This window comes from Dendropsophus ebraccatus, chromosome 13 (assembly GCF_027789765.1).
Source record: "Dendropsophus ebraccatus isolate aDenEbr1 chromosome 13, aDenEbr1.pat, whole genome shotgun sequence".
NCBI lineage: Eukaryota > Metazoa > Chordata > Amphibia > Anura > Hylidae > Dendropsophus > Dendropsophus ebraccatus.
In genome coordinates, this window is record NC_091466.1 from 41493702 (window position 1) to 41506913 (window position 13212).

Below are 13212 nucleotides of genomic sequence, written 5' to 3' on the forward strand. Positions count from 1 at the left end.
CTGGACAACCATGAGTTTGACACCTATTATCTAATGTGTACATTGGCTTCCAGACTTCCCTCAATAGCAGATATTCCAGAAAAAAAAGGGATCAGGAACATTGGATTCAACTACAGTACCAACCAGAACCTTTTATTCTCTGGGAGATCTGTCACCATGGCCATGGCTTTTTACTCTTTTCCCATTCAGAACACATGTCCGTTTACAGGGTAATTGGGAAAGATGGTTGTCAGCCATACCAACTTTCAGCTGACAGGATGTGTATTTTGATTTGTAATTTATATGTTACGTAGTTATGGAAATAGTTCTGATGCCCACAATAGTTGAAGGGACACTTGGTCTTTATTCAAGCCATCGTAAAGAGGTCTAAGCCACCAAACCACTAAAATTAAGTCTAAAACAAGTCAAGGAGTTTTCTAAAATGAAAGTCATGTTTTAAGAGTATTCTCTGTAACATATGGATCTGTGCCCACACCAGCCCACCACTACCCTCACATATTAAAAAGTGCTTACGAAGCCCACCAGCAACCTTGCCTCCCCAATACAGTCTGTTCTCCAAGACACTTAAACAGATGCAGGTTTTTAATTTACTCATAACACTTTTGTAATACTGAATGTTGAGCTTCCCTGTGAATATGCTATCAACATTTAAGACTGGAACTCATAATTGTAATTAGCAATAGTTTTTCTAGCATTAAAATGGGTTATCCATGTACAAAAAAAAAAAAAACACACACACACACCAACAACAACCAACACAGACCAAAACTAACTTATATTTGGCACAGGGTATGCTCACCTCTCGAGCCCCCTAAGCCCTAGGGGACACCTTACTGCAAGACTGCGGAAAATTACCTTGGACTTACTAACTACAACATCAAAAAACAAACCACAGGTCCAAGATTAATTTCTACTATAATAAACTACACTACAAGGACATCATACGCCAACAGTATACAGCACCTGATCAAATGCTGATGTAGATACCCTGAAATGAACACTGTAATGGTGTCATCAATTAACCTAGAATACGCTGTATAAATCAGCTTTAAATCCATGGCACAGCAGCCACCCTTGGTCTACTATAATCACACCTAGAGTTGCATGGAACAGACAATATCACCTCCTAAAGGTGTGCCCACTGCTCTGATGAACCCACACACCTTAGTGGGGGGAACGTGGGATTACCAAGATATCACACATTTTTATTACTGACTACTGTATATAGTCAATAAGACCCTACACCTTTTCCTTGACTAGTTGAAATCCTGTACAAACCTACTGCCTGACAACTACACCCTTCCTGACGTGTAGGCGCTCACCCAGTGTAGGGAAAGACACCCTGCACGGGGATGCCCACACTGGGGATTAATATAGTGGTCAGGCCGGGCATTACAGGATTAATTAACCCTTGAAATAAATCTGCACAATCTAAAATTATACTTTTCGCTACATTCAAGGAGTTTTTATGTAAATTGAATAAAAGACTAAAGGGCCCTATTCCACCGGACGATTATCATTCGCATAATCGTTAACGATAACCGATCCAAATGACCGCTATTACGAAAGACCTGAAATTGTTCGCCCATTTACATGGAAAGATAATCGTTACCTATGATCGTTCTTGCGGTCGTCTTGTCGTCGCTATTGCGTTCTTCACTACTGCAAACGACCAAACGACTTCTTATTCAATGCGAACGAGCAACAATAAAAATAGGTCCAGCTCTTATTAAACGATCAATGATTTCTCATTCGGTTGTTAGTTGTTAACTGCTATTCAAACAAACGATTAACGTTTAGATTTGAATGATTTAACGATAATCTATACGATAATCATTAGGCGGAATAGGGCCCTAAGTTTGACTATACTATGTTGTATTGCATTTACTCATTCCAGCACATGAACTTTAACGATCCAACACATGTGCAGTGTTCAGACAAGTGATAAATAGGAGAAATCCTGCCTTGGGCATTCCTAACAGTGAAGAGGGTGAGGAGGAGCGACGGAGGGGTGGTGCAAGCCACGCCAATTTGACACAGGGCTGCAAGTTTAAAAATAGTTTTTTAGGACAATAACTGCATCACCTGCAGAACTGACCCCAAGACAGATCTATGATTAAAAGCAGCTATCCGAAGGTACAAGTGGTTTGGGGGGGGGGGGGGGGGGGGGGCCTTCAGCCTGGAAAGGCTTGTCCTGAATCTGACGAAGCGGCGCCATAGCCCTGAAACGCGTTATTGTTGGACTGAATAAATCGTGTTTTATGTGAACATCGGTTTCTACTACGTTGTTTGGTGGTGAGCGCAATCTCCAGGTCATTTTTTTGTCATTTTTGCCACCTTTTGGTTTTATCAGCCTAAAAAGAGTAACTGCAGTACAACACCAAGTATAGTCAAAGTTAGTGTTTATTTTAATTTACATAAAATCTTCTTGAATGTGGTGAAAAGTATAACTTCAGGTTGTGCAGATATATTTCAAGGAAAAATAGAGAAATACCAGTCTTTCCTTTTTGACCTGCTCTCTGTTTATACTCTGTTCCTGGTTTTGGCTTCAAAAATCTGTTAGATAAATGTCTTAGTGTAAAAGCACCCTAATCTGCTACCAGAAAGTAGCAGGGTTAGAGAAATGCGAGAGCATTGGTGCTGTAGCTGTGACGGCACAGGAGAGTAAAGCATAACTTTTTCCCTCCCATTGTTGACAGCTCTTTGTCTACTGTATATAGTAGCTTGTTGACCAGTAGTAGTTTGTTGCTTTTAGAGCAGAGTGGTGGCCAGTAACCTAGACAATGAGCTGTCAACAATGGGAGGGAAAAAGTGGACATATCATGAGAAGGAGGCAATTTTTGTAAATTAATGTATTTGCTGAAATATTTAACTTGACAAGTCCTACAACTATAACTATATTAGTTGAGAAGGGAATAACCCTTTAAAAGGTACCTGACACACAAGTTTTGGCTGTTAGCCATACTTTATTGCGCAGACATCTACCTCTCCCAATCCCAAAGGTTTGGCTATGCATTCATCTATTCAACTGAACAGAGCTCAACAAACTCAGTGGACAACGAGGGATGAAGGTAGCCATACACATGTGATATCTCTGGGCTGAAGATATGTTTGGCCCACAGCTAGCCGATCCCTCCATACACATGAAAATTCACCTTGGCTAACTGTTCTCAATGGTGAGGACTGGTGAGCCGCTGCCAAACTAGTGGCAGCTTGTTTTTCCCAAAGCAAGAAGACTGAACAGTTGAAATCTAGAGATGAGCGAACCTCGAGCATGCTCAAGTCAATCTGATCCTGAACTTTCGGCATTTGATTAGGGGCGGCTGCTGAACTTGGATAAAGCCCTAAGGCTATGTGGAAATCATGGATATAGTCATTGGCTGTATCCATGTTTTCCAGATAACCTTAGGGCTTTTTCCAAGTTCAGCAGCCCCCGCTAATCAAATGCCGAAAGTTCGGGTTCGGATCGACTCGAACCCGATTCGCTCATCTCTATTGAAATCCAATATGCCTGATCCTGCTCTCCCACATCATCTTCCAGAGGAAATCAGAAGCCTTAAAGCAGGTTAGACAGTCTGTTGGTTCCACCAGAATTGGTGGTTTGGATGTTGTATGGGGTCTATGGAAACAAAAGTCTTTAGAGAGAACACTTAGATGGCAAGAAATTGGGAGAATTTAACTCTGAAACATGCAGAATTATGAATGCAGCTTTGGAATATAAAGCAGGCTATGAAATACAGGATATGTAATGGAGATCTACATGCTGCTTGTGTAAACGAATGACTGACTATAAAATACTGTAGGTGCCGGACTAGGCCCAAAGAGTAGTTCTCTTCTCTGACTAACAGAAGTGAAGGGGAAGGGGGGGGGGGGGGGGGGGAGTCAGAACACCCCCTTTTATTAAATCGTACAACCACTCTAATGTGGCTTTAAATTCCATACACAATGTGTTTTCTTACAGTGAAAGTTAAGTCACATGCAGGATGTGATGTCACATTCTGTGGCTGAGGGCCATATTACTCTACAATGGGAATAATGAACCCCTGTGCTTCATATCATAAGGAGAGAAGAGGCCACAGGGCAGCTTTACCCTTATATAACCACAGAAGGCCATAGCAAAACTTCACACTATCGAGCAGAGGAACCCAAAGTGAACATTACAATTTTGAGTGGAGAAAGTCAAACTGTTTACCACCCAGAGAAATAAAGGAGCCCTATTCAGTTCCAAGAAGCCCTATTTATCTTGGTATCGATCGTGGTTGGCCCTTCAGAGAAAGAGTTGCTCTATGGCTACTAAAGAGGGTCCCTAACACAGGACCCCCTTCTACTACAGTCATCTGTTCTAATAAAACATATGAAATGGGGATGATAGGAAACAACTCCTACTGGTCAGAAAGAAGACCTCAAAATTAATGTCAACAATATTTTATGGTCAGATCTTTATTATTTATCACCCCATTTAATATACACTTAGATAGAACATTCAAGTGCATTGGTATAACACAGGGTGTGTCAGTGCCTGGGGCTACAAACCTGGACTATACTGCACTGAAGCTGCATGTGGCAGCATAACTTTAATATAGCAGTTAGCATGGCGGGGAGAAGAAAAAAAAAAAAAAACTGGTGCTGCCTCTCTCTACTGATGCCATACCGGTGCTCTCTGTGTCTAGCATCAGGTACGAGCATCAGAGACTGCACCAGGAACAGGGAGCCCACAGTGCATCTAGACTACTGCCCATAAACAGGTACTGCGCACAGACACAGCATAGCAGGGACACCTGTTTAATAACAATTATAAAGTATAAATGACAGATACACTTTAAGGTTATGTTCACACACTGTTTTTAATCAACAGCCATCATTTAACAGTAAACAACAGCCATCATTCCGGTGTGTAAACATAGCCTAGAGGTGCACTGTACTGCATATAGACAGAACATAGCAGTAGCACCTGTTATAACAATTTAGACCATGACTGATCGGTAGAACATGCCAGGAGATGTTCACTCCTAGCTTTGTGCCCTTTTCAGACTTGGTCAGCCACACAGATTTACATTACACAGCCGCCTAGGCCATAACATAGTTGTGAGAGAGATGCGTGTGGTCCTCTAGGGGCCACTAGACCATAGACGCGTTTCAGCCGAGTAAAAGGAGGCCTTTTTCAAGTTAACTTGAGAAAGGCCTCCTTTTACTTGGTGGCCGAAACGCGTCGTTTTACTAATAAATCTACACCTTTATGGAGTAGCCACGTGTGGTTTACTTTATAAGAGAGCACCTGCGCCCACTACCAAGCCGGGATTCTATGGTCTAGTGGCCCCTAGAGGACCACACATGCATCTGTATCACGTACGTCCTTGGTTGGTGTACCCTGGCAGGACCTACGGTGTCTTCCCTGTTTATAGTGCTGCATAGAGTTGTGCCTATACCTTTGCACAACCCTACTAGGTGAGTGCTACTCATCCTATATATTGTCTTAAGGAAACTATCCTCATATACAACACCAGGAGGCGCCCCCTTTTCTCTTTGTCTATATAGTTGTAAGAGAACGCACTTCAAACAGACTTCTCCCGAGTCGTTCTCCTGAACACTCCGACACGGATCGATCAAAATTGTTGACATGTCAAATTTTTTTTTTCATACATGTACTTTTTTTACTCTGTTTTTGTGTATGTACTTTTTAATGAGCCAAACAGTCTAATTGTGGCTGCCTTTGGTTCATTGGTAACAAATGAAGCCACAATTAGACTATGTCCTGCCCATTTAAGTCGCCTGTGGAGACCATGTCCACGTCCCTTATTGACATGTTGCTGACATATAGCCATTGTATGCCCCAAATGTGGTCTATAGGGCCTTATTCTTCAAATAAGAAGGAATATTTTTCAAAAGAGGAAGTAGATATATATTTTGAGTGAGGTTCAATAATTAAACCAAAGCCCTTTCACGTCATGGCGGCTAGAAAGGTGCCCCAATGGTTTTGGAATTTTAGGAAGTTTTTGTAGAAAGGGAGGATACAGAAGTTTCAGCTCTCTTATGTTACAATGTCTGTAACTGCGCCTGGAATTTAGCAGGGGGATCACAGTCAAGGGCCTGGTAAGTAACCATGTCATTTAGCTGCAATTCTGCTTCAGCTACACAGTAATCTTTAGTGATCAATACAACAATTACCCCCCCCCCATTCATCAGCTCTTTATACTATAAGGTTGTTGAGAGATTTCAACTATTAGGGTACAAACACACACACCGTAAACGCAGCAGATACGCAGCAAAGTTCAGTTATTTAGATCTAATCTGCTGCGTATTTGTTGCGTATTTGCTGCGTATCGCAGCAGTAAATACACTGCGTATACGGTGTGTGGGTTTATACCCTTATAGCAATTTTTATATCATTCAAGACGTGGATAGAAAAAAAACACTCTAAATGGGTTTTCCTATCTGATGACATTATCCCTTATCTACAAGATAGCGGATCAGCTTATTGTTGGGAGGTCTGACTGCTGGGATAGCCGCTGGTTCCTGAGAAGAGGAACAAAACTCAAAGGTTTGGTGGCCCTGTAGACTTAGCAACGACTGACCTGAGGAAGGGGCAGAGAGTAGTTACTACTAAAAACACAACAAAGTAATACTTGTTTTTAGCACTGTTTGAAGACACACTTTTACAATATATGGTCTTTTTTTGCAGTACATTAATTATTTGAAATACATTGGGAACGTTTTACTACTTGGCCAGGTACCAGTGCACAGTTTAAGAGCCTCGTTGAGTATCTCAATGAAACTTACACAATGAACATGAAATTCACTTCAACATTCATTGACACGCAACCGGAGGTTATGGATGTGTTGGATACTATTGAAAATGAAGCACTTGTTACTGTAGGAAACTCGCAGCCATAAGTACATTCTTATGATCCCGCATGGCCAATTTATCTGAACGTGACAAGTTAACAGCGATGAGGATGGTTTTATTCGACAAGCCTCAAATTTGGAAATGCATCTTTCCCTCTTAAAGACATTGGAGCTTGGCCGGAGCACTTAGCCTGAATCAGGTGAACCGATTAAATAAACAGAGAAAGCTGACAACGTTATGCTGTCTCCTTAAAGGGGTACTCCAGCGGGGGGGGGGGCACTTTTTGGCTGGGACCGGGGAGGAGGTGGCCGAGGGAAAAGACGTCCACTCACCTCTCCAGTTCCAGCGGTGGGTCCCGCATCGACGTGACTTCTCAGGTCCGCTCAGCCACTCTGTGAAAGAGGCGGGATCCGTTTTAAGTCCGCTCAGATCCCTCCTCCTTCACAGAGTGGCTGAGCGGACCTGAGACGACACCCGGAAGCGGCTGGAAACCGGTGATCAGAGCGCCGCGATGCGGGACCCGCCGCTGGAACTGGGGAGGTGAGTGGACGTCTTTTCCCTCGGCCACCTCCTCCCCGGTCCCAGCCAAAAAGTGTCCCCCCGCTGGAGTACCCCTTTAAAAACAGTACCCAGCTCCAGTCAACAGATGTAACATTTTTTTTAAAACTGACATGTCAATGAAAGTGATCCCAGCCTAAAGGTGTAGGGCTGATGGTAAGCGGCAATGCATACAGTACTGTATGCATTGGCACTCATAGCGCACAAAAGCAGAAAGTCCAGGAAAACATTCTGTGGCATGCTACATCAATGGCACTGCACTCATGGAAAAAGAGTAGCACACCACCCTTCAGTAAGCAGCAGCTAAATCTGTAGTATGCTACTTTTGGTTATGTGCACACTACAAAATCCAGGCGGATGACCAGCCGCGGACTCCACCACTCATGGCCGCACACATCTGCACCAGTGCCAGTCACTCAATTCCATGGTCAGCCCGATTCTGCTGTCCGTCCAAAGAATGAACAGGTTCATTCTTTGGGTGGACGGCGTAATCTGTCTGTGCATAGAACCGGGTCTGTGGCATGGACGGAGATGCACGTTAAGTGATCTGCCCGGATTCCTCAGTGTGCACATACCCTGACACCATTAGACCCAGCATAAATGTAAAAAAATGCTTTTGCAAGAAGTCGGTTTACTCACCCCCTTAACATTTAGCTCACTAAAATGGTCCTTTGTAGTTTTAAATGGTCCTTTGTAGTTTTAAGTGGTCCTTTGCCAAACTATTCCAGTTCCGCAACGGTCTCCAAACCTGAATACTCCACATTTGACTCTCAGTGACTGAAGAAGTTAGATGCCGCACTACAGCTGCAAGGAAAACCCATGTTTTTCAAGGTTCCCTATGGTGGCATCCAACTTCTCCAGCTGTCAAATACCAAGCATTTGGGTTTCGAGAATGTCATCCAACTCGAACAGAGCCTCAAGTCCGCTCAAAACTAGTCCTGTAAAGAACCAATGTGATGATCAATGTGCCTTTTGTAAATCTGATCATTGCTGTTGTTGTGGTCAAACCGTTTATTGACTGTATATGAATTTGGTTTCTTTTTTGCCTTTTTATACTCATTGCCTGTATAAGGCTTCATGCACATGGAGCAAAAGAGCTGGAATTCCATGGCGGAGAATGCCGATAGCCTCCCTGTCACAATGACAGTCTATGGGAGGCTCGCGCGCCTCCTCTCGTTGCACTGAAGAATGAACATGTTCATTCTTCAGCACAGGGAGAGGAGGCTCGTGAGCCTCCCATAGACTGACATTATGACAGGGAGGCTGGTGGCATTCCGCAGGGGACGATTCAGCACGGAGCCTAAGAGTTGTAAGAAACACTTCGCATCTATTTCCGCAGGTGAAGGTTCATTGCATTTGGTTGATTAACCATAGAAAGAGAAATACACACAGAAAACTCGTGCTCTTCAATCCGTAGGGACTGAATATGTTGCGTCACAAGCTGCCAGTGATCGTCATGAACTTCTACTAAAGAGAAAAGTAAAATGAATTATACAGAATAATGCTTTAGGCACCTTAAGATTGAATAAGAGAATTGACCCAATTGCCTCTTGGTCATTTTATGTGTCCTTGTTGTATATGGTTACCATGGCACCTATGAGCATGCATAAGTTGACATGCCGACGCCATGACGTTTAAAGGCCTCAAGAAGTGGGTATCCATGGAAAACAACTAATGTCTCTTTTTGCTCCAATTCCAGCCTTCTACTCCTATGTCTGCCAGCGTAGTGTGAAGTATTTTGGTAAATGCCAAGATCCTACTTGAGTCCCTTCAAAGCAGTACTTGTAGAGCAGTACCAATGTATTCTTAATGTGGCTAATCATGGGATACGATGCTATGAGTATGCATTATTATGCTATTGGTTGAGCAAAAACTAACAAGCGGAGATATATGGGTGGAGGATGCATTACTACAGAAATTGGCAGATCTGCAATTCTGGAAAAGCTGGGCACCGATTCCCACGATGCCTGCAGCTTTCAGGGAATGCAGGGCACTGTCATTTCTAGAAAGCTCAAGAACTACGGACTGTCCTAGAAAACAAACCAGGGATCTGTGGAGGCATATAATGCACTAATAGAGGACATGTAGTTTACAAGATTCTAAACCTGCAGGGACGGTCTTAAAAGTTTTATTTACCATCAGGAACTTTTTTTTTCCCACTCCTTTTTTCAATCGTTACAATCAAACTGGTCATTTATGTTTCTAATTTCAACAAGCAAATATTTTACATGTTAGTCATCGCTCACTTGACTACTTTCAGTTTTTTTTGCCTTGGGGGGGAAAAAGTTAGTAAAGGAAAAAAAAAAAAAAAAAAAAGTTAAAAATGGAAACAAAGAAAGAGAAAATAAAAAGCATTACAGGGTACTTGAGTAATATTATAAGAGTTTACAGCGATCTAAAAACAGCACGAGACCACTATAAAATCTATTCTATATATAGAGAAAAAAAAGTTAATGCCTTCATGGTATGTTAGGTCCTTGGGTGAATATGTGTCCTTTGAATAACTTAGTATTTATCATGGCAGGAAAGCTAGTTTTTTGGCTTATTAAGTATGCTAACTTTGTCTGCAGAATAAAGTTGGGTCCTGACTACTGAATATGCTACTTGTTGGCAGTGCTCTATGGAGTCGGATGGGCAGTCAGTACCATTGCCAATTGTGGCTAATAATGATCTGTTACTGACAGTATTGTGCCGTTCCAATATGGCGACACTTCTAACAAATCATCCAACCTACAAGAAAGTAATCCAGTCTAACTTCATCATCAGGCTACAGCTATATGAGGCAGCCTGTTCTTTGCATCATATAGCAGGTGCACACAATGGATGGACAAACACTGCTGTCAAACTGACCTATTCAGTGGAATGTAAACACTTCAGGTACTGATACACACATCTGTCAGACGAATGTCCACAGGAGATTTGACTCACCTGAGAGTGCAGGTGTTCCAAGCAGAAAAACATAAGCTGCTGCTAGAAATCTCTGGTGGACACTTATCTCCACAAGAACAAAAGGATCAGATAGTTGTAACCCAACATGCCCAATCCTTCTTACCTCTGACAGGCCTACATACACAATAGACAGTCGCGGAGCCACGCCAAAATTTGGTGGGATTGCCCGACCCTTTTCTAACATGCATGGGGGCCTACATGGCAATATTTGGTCACCGTACTGCTACTCATGGACAGCCAAACGTTGGCATGTATCAGCCACCTTTACAATACAGATTTTATTGGCCCGCTAGTCAATGGTGATCAGTCTGTCAATGAGATTATTTTATGTGTTTATATAGCACCAACATGATTTGCAGCGGTGTACAGAGATGACTCAGCTCTTACATCAGTTCCTGTCCCCATTGGAGCCCGCAATCAAAATTCCAAATGAACCTATCAGTGAGTCTTTGGAGGGTAGGGTGGGGTGGAATGGACTTCCAGGATAAAGCCAACGCAAACACATGAAGAACATACAAACTCCATGTAGTCTATGTTGTCCTGGTGAGATCTAAAGTCAGCACTGCAAAGCAACAATGCTAACCACTGAGCCACCAATTTCAGGTAAGTGTGTAAAAGCCATGACACCACCACAACATGAAAATAAGCCTGTACCACAAGTTGTAGTATAGGCTTTACCAGAGTGTTCTCCAACTTGTGGCTATCCATCTATTTGAAGACTACAACTCCCAGGCACAGGGAAAACTGCAGTCCTGCAACAGCAGGAATGCATTAAATTGCTCTAACCTTGACATTTATAGTTTCTGCATGTATGCAAAAAAAAAAAATTACTAAATATTACTTTAATAAAAAAAATAATATATATATATATATATATATATATATGTAAATGTGTGTGTGTGCGCGTGTGTTTTGACAGCGTTACATCAACTTTACTATGACATGTGTCAGACTGGTGCAGTATAACTAGAACAATGCTAAGTCAATGCCCACAAGAATACTAACAGTTGTATATGTCTATATAGCCACCGTCCACAGGGTTAAATATAGGCCTAGGCTACAGTGCAGTGCCTACTTCCAACCACACACACACCACCAAATATACATATATTTTGCAGGTAAACATTCGTTCCCTTTCTATTCTCCTGTATTCCTAGAAGGCTGGGTACCAGAAGCAATGATTCTGCTCCACATAGCAGGCTGGTTGAAGAGGCCAGAGTGGGATGTGTCATGGTAAACCAGCACAGCCATACATATTACAGTATGTACGCAGGAAATGGGCATAACTGGGAGGGGTGCATTCAAGTGATAGCGTTAAACTGGCTGCAAAAAGGTTCAGAACATGGAGAATATAAATTACGCACTGCTAGAACAATGGATACATTGTAGACAATGCATCATAACAGTACAAGATGTATATTTACATAAAGCACTCCTGTATTCTACACAATGTGTCAGGGCTATGGGACTGAGCTCACACACACAGGATACCAGTTATTTATTTATTTTCCCAGTTTATGACTGCTATATGGGAAAACACTACAAGACTGCTGATTCCATGCAGAACAGCACCAGCCACAGCCCTGCCCTGGACATAAACACTGGTTCAGCAAAAACATAGGAGTAAATACATCCTCTATATAAACACACACAGCTACACATGTATCACAAGCAGTTACAATGTACCCATCCCCAGCAGCCTGTCACTATGCAGTCTAGGTGACAGGGAGGGGGGCAAACATACAATGTGAATGTATTAACCAGCCTATAGACCAGGCCTATGGCTAGACTGCAGTATATAACACCAATCTATACCCTACAAGGGGGTGGGGCATTAACAGATGGGGGGGGGGGGGGGTATTTACAGAAGATGGGTATGCTCAGAGGGGTCTTGCAGCAAGGCCCTTGCATTGGTGTGGATGCTACTACAGGGTGTGTGCATGCATCATAAAGACATACAAGGGAGCCAGTTGACTTACATGGATGAAAGAGGTATATAGGAGCTGTGCCTGCAGAAGGAGAGCCACAGGGCCTAGTGGTGGATTGCAGCCAGCTGAAGCCTCACCATCACCGAGGGGAGCATGAGAGGGAAGGGAGAGGAAAGAAGGAAGGAGGGGGGGAGGAGAGGAGAGAGCAGACAGAGAGAGGGTGGGAGGAGGAGGAGGAGGAAGAGGGGAAGGATAGGGCTGCTGCTGCTGCTGGTTGTAGTGTTGCTGCTGCTGCTGCAGATTCAGCCCATTGATTGCATGGAGGGATGGGGAGATCTGCTGCTTCTTGCTGTCACCTTGCTGGGTGCAGGATCAGCTGTGCAGTCTTCAGCCCTGAATCATCCTTGGTGCAGAGGATCAGCTGCCCCCTTAGTTGTGCTGCTTGGTTGCTGCTTGTCTTTCTCTTCCTCCCAGGTTGCACAGTGTTTAATAATGTCTCTTCCTCCCTTTGCACAGAGTGATCCTCCTCCTGCCTTCTCTTCCTTTCTCCAGCCTCTATGTGTCTCCCTCTGTGCCTCTTACACCCTCTGCTTCTAGATGACCACTGGGTCCTACCGCCTGCAGCTAGCTCTCTCTGCTAGGAAATCCATCACAGCACTACAAGGGAGGAGTCTCGTGTGTGTGAGTGTGTGTGTGTATACCCAGCAGACAGGTGAGCTTTAACCTCTCAGCTGCTGGAAGAGACAACACTGTCAGAGGAGGCTTCTACACAGTTATTTCTCAATAGGGTTTTGCAATATGCCTGGATTTCTATAGTTGTAGGGGAGTGAATGGATTTCCAGGGATTGTGAATCTATTACATAGAAAGGAGATGAAGGAAATAAAAATGTGAGTGTGCCAACAGGTAAGGATGTGTGCACACATATCCATTGT

General features: G+C 43.2%; 1 protein-coding gene across 3 annotated transcripts in view; it reads right to left on the minus strand.

Annotated features, from left to right (window-relative positions):
- AKT1 (AKT serine/threonine kinase 1) overlaps positions 1-12501 on the minus strand; it is a 103983-nt gene extending 91482 nt beyond the window's left edge. For all 3 annotated transcript variants that reach the window (XM_069950916.1, XM_069950917.1, XM_069950915.1), the window contains exon 1: positions 12331-12501. The gene's annotated coding sequence lies outside the window, so the exon portion shown is untranslated. The remainder of the gene's footprint in view (positions 1-12330) is intronic.
- Positions 12502-13212: the final 711 nt, after the last annotated feature.